Below are 4,554 nucleotides of genomic sequence, written 5' to 3' on the forward strand. Positions count from 1 at the left end.
GTTCTTAAGGAGGCTGACAGGTGATGACGCTCAGTCTTGCTGCCTTGCTGCTGCTGTTGCAGATAAACTCCTCTCTGAACATCAGCACTACTGTTTATATTCCTATCCTGCACATTAGCGCCACAATGGGAAGAGAGGGCTCTTAAAAATTCATGAGGAACCACTGCATTAAGTTTTCATGAGTTCCTTTCACCGGCTCCCATGGGATGGTTTTCCTGCTGCCTGCTCTGCAGCAATAAAACTGGGAAATCCAGAAAACACATGAGTGGCTGAGGGGAAAGGAAGTGAGGTAGATCTATACTGAAGACTAGATGGAGCCTGCTGCTGTACAGTCATTGTTACAGCGTGATTTGGTAAGGTGTGGCACTCAGCAGGCCACTCCTGATGTGAGTGAAAATCATATTTGTTCAACTATTAACCCTCTGGAGTCTCTGCCATTGTTTTAATCTCCCCCTTCCCTCTCGTGCCTTTTATCCCCCTTTGAACTAAATTGTGTTCTGTGTATTTAAAAATGTAACTGATGTCATGTTTATGGTTTATGGTATAGTGTGAAAAATGTTCCAGAATAAAACTGTGTTGAGAATGAACTGGACCTCTCAGCTGTGTTTACAATGGTTAAAACGTTATAATGAAGTTATGACATGGCCTGCTGTGGGGTACAGGGTCAGTTTTTAAAGTGACACCTGATTACAGGATTGAGACCATAAAGTCATTGGGTAAGTAAATACTGAGGTCATAGATCAAGGGTCATTCCCTGATACATTTCCAAATAATTAGAGCTCTTTTTAAAGGAACAAGAGTTGCCCCCTGCTGGCCATTAGAAAAACTTAAGCACTGGCTTCCCATTTTTAGACCTGGGCAGTAAATCATTTTTTTATATACAGCCTATGAGAGAAACCAGGAAACATACACATTGGAGAAGCATGCCACCTTTGACTGATCTGGACAGGGACCGATCAGTCCCTACATCAAGCTGGTGTTCCCCAAAAGCAGGTTGCAGCATTATTTGGAGTGAGCCATGGTACCATCTCCAGAGTAAATGCCAAGTTCTATATAAAGGGGGATGTCCGACAGGCCTCTCAAGAAGGCAACACCACAAGAAGACAGTTTCTTCGCCCTGTCAGCACTTAGGAACTGTAGGCTTTCTTCTACATATTTACAATCGAGGTTTGCAGAACGATATGGCTGACCGCTCTATACCCAGACAATCCGGAAAGGACTGCATGCAGCCAGTCTCCAGCCTTACAGGGCTACTAGGATCCCACTGAACACTTGTGGGATCAGCTTGAACATGCTCTTTGTGGTAGAGTGACCAACACAACCGCATTGGTTGACTTGAGAAAAATGCTGGTTGAAAAAATGGGATGCACCCCACTGCAGTGTGTGAACAAGCAGGTGACCAGCAGGCTGTTCTAGCAGTGTATGGTTCTTCCACATGCCTCTGTGGTCCTTGTCTGTTAAATTAAGAACTTGTTAAATGACCTGTATGTATTGTTTGTTCAGACTTTAATCATCCAAATCAATAAACAACAACAAATAAAGATCAATAGCAGAATAAGGTGTTTGGCACTGGTAGAGAAGATTTGGCAGAGTTTTTCATGGGTGCAACCTGCATACTCAACTCTGCTTCTCAACTCTGCTTCTCAACTCACAAATGCATTTTTCTTATTAATGTGGCACCACTGACGGGGAAATAAACAGGCTTTCCAACGCCATAAGGTCAGTACAACAAAGGTATAATTGCTAAGCTTATATTGAAAGGTATTGCAGTACCTTGGGAAATATTGAACATGTAACTCTCACAGTACACTGACAAAAATGCTGTATGAAAACAAAGATACTTACATTACAGTAACGCCTCTCCTTTTACGCTGTGTGCCCTGATTACTGTAAATACCAGTCTGGTAATAGTATAACTGTACAGCTTCATCAAGCATAAACATGCAAAAAGAGTTTTCTTTACTTAAGTCACCTTTTTATGCTTTTTATAAATGAAATGCTTTCGGTTTGTTTGTTTGTTTTTTACCTCTTTAATTCATCATCCTGAAATAGAATAATTGTTTTATTCTGGGGAATTTTCTGTTTTAAAGTTCTCTGTGAAGTAGAAGAATGTAACACCTAACAGTTCAGAATAGAATAGAATAGAATAGCCCTTTATTTTCATTCTACATAAACAATTAAAATGTCTATATGTATACTTTAAATGTGGAGTACTTTTACTCAAGTACAGCATCTGGACGTTTCTTCAAGTTCTGAACTTCGCAGCTGAAATCTGGCAAAGAGGAAATGGAGGAAAAGTCAGTGCTTTGTGACATGTTGTATTCACTTACTTCTGCTGCTTTGTGCACGAGTGGATTAAACTCATTCAAAAAAAAAATACAGAGTTTGTAACCATATCATTAGAAGGTGCAGGTGAAGTGAGATTTACAATGCACAGTCAGAAGTTATTGGAAAATAGCATCATAATAAGATTAAGCATTTCCCTTATTTTCTACCATATATACAGTTCCAACAATGTATGTTCATATTAAACCTGGCTAAAGCTTCAAATATTGAGGTCAGTGTATGTGTAAGTGATAGTATAGCCTCAGATTAGCTGGATTTAGACAGCTTTTTTAAAAACTTGTGGCTCTGTCATGTCAGCGATAACAGATATCCCACAGAAGAAGCTAGATAACATCTAAATACTCAAGAATGCTCAGTGCTTCCAGTTTCATAGGGAGGGCTCTTGAGATCACCCAGAATAAATGATGCCTGAAAATGTAAAATCTGTGGCAGTTTTTTAAACACGATTTTTATTGAAGACGTAGCGCTGCTTTACAAAACAAACAGTAATAGAGAAGAAGAAGGCGGGAGGTGGCCTTATGGGAAGAGAAGCTATAACAGCCTATTTCAGACAGAGAAAAAAGCTCAAGGACTGAACCAAGGACCAGTAGAAGACAAACAAGGATTATTTTAAACTGCTCTAGTATATGCCAAGCGTTAATAACCTGATAAAAACCGATTAACATTTATGCAGAAGAACCCATAAAATTTAAAAATAGCATTCATAAAGAGTACAGAATAACAATACATTATTCTGACAATTACAGAATAATAATACAGATACAGAGCGCTATGATATATTGGAGCCACTCATTCTGCTTCCTCAGGGTTTGAATGACAACAGTTCAGGTTCAGTTTCAGAGCTGATTTAATCTCCATTTGTGCCGCTGTGTTGTTCAGGGTGTTGTTGAGCAAGTATCAGAGCGACACAGAACCAACTTGCTTTTTGAATCACACAGGTTCAAAAATACTTCACTGAACTGGGATCATGGAGTCAGGGTCATCTAATGCAGTCAGGTTATTTACTACACAGGTTAATGGCACACAATAAAAGACTCTATAGTGGTGTGATACGCTCTGAATGAAGGCAATGATCACACTGCTCCTCTTTGTCTGACTCCTGCATGGTAAACATCTCGAGGCCAAGAAGCGAGAGCAATGACCTGCGCTCTGTGTCAATTATTTATTGTGACTGTATTCTCATCTCAACACTAACTGCTCTCCTAAATGTCAAAAAAAGTTCCTTGCTTAGAGTTCTCTGTTGAAAGGTTTGGGTAAATGGTGATAATAGAAAATGGCAGTGCTGCTGTGGTGTCTCTGAAAACTTGAAAACTTAAATGGAAAAGAAAGTTGCATGGCTATTTGAATGTTTGTGGTCATGATACATGGTAGCAGGCAGGTTTCAAGGTCCTTTAAAAACCCTTTTTGTTTAAAATTTAGGTTTTGTTTAATTTCCAACAGCTGAAAATATCAGAGGGACAACTCAGGGTGAGCCATATGGAGAGGCAAGGTTTGGATGGTTTGGGAATGTGCAGAGGAGGGAGGGTGGTAAATATTAATTAATATTTTTTGTAATGAAAAAATATACCTCAAACGTTCTTTATGAAATGAGTGACTCTTTTGTACTGACTGTCATTTCTATTTTATTCACAGCCTATAGAACATCTAAACAACAGAAGCAGACCCAAAGTGCTTTAGAGACAAGAACATTATCATTCCAGGGCCTCTAGAGGTTAAAAGTATTGATAATGGTATTCGTAATACTGGCCCTATATTTACTTCGTATCGGATCTATATGATAATTTGTAGTATTGCACAGCACCAGTTCATGGACGTTGTGAACGAGGACATACGGGGGGGTGAAATTAGAGCAGTGGAGACACTGCTCCTCAGTGGAGACACCTATAGGAAGCAACTGAAAGAAAAAGACACAGTAATATGTACACAGTTCAACCTTTTGGTTTTCATATTATTTATATATATTAAAAAAAAACAAAAAAAACAATGATAAATAAAATAACGAAACAAAACCATTAAAATAAACGAAAAGACTAAAGCAATAAAGCAAACCTTTATAAACTCACTCCGGCATATTTTCTGTTTGGCCCACAGTTGGAGGGATCTGATTGGCTGCAGTCCGGACCAATGAGAGAGAAGAGCGGCAGGCGCGTGAAACATGGAGGAAAGCTTGAACCAAAACAGAGATTTTGCCTACTGTAAAAGCTAAAA

The sequence above is a fragment of the Pelmatolapia mariae genome, linkage group LG7 (assembly GCF_036321145.2).
Source record: "Pelmatolapia mariae isolate MD_Pm_ZW linkage group LG7, Pm_UMD_F_2, whole genome shotgun sequence".
In the NCBI taxonomy this organism is placed as follows: Eukaryota; Metazoa; Chordata; class Actinopteri; order Cichliformes; family Cichlidae; genus Pelmatolapia; species Pelmatolapia mariae.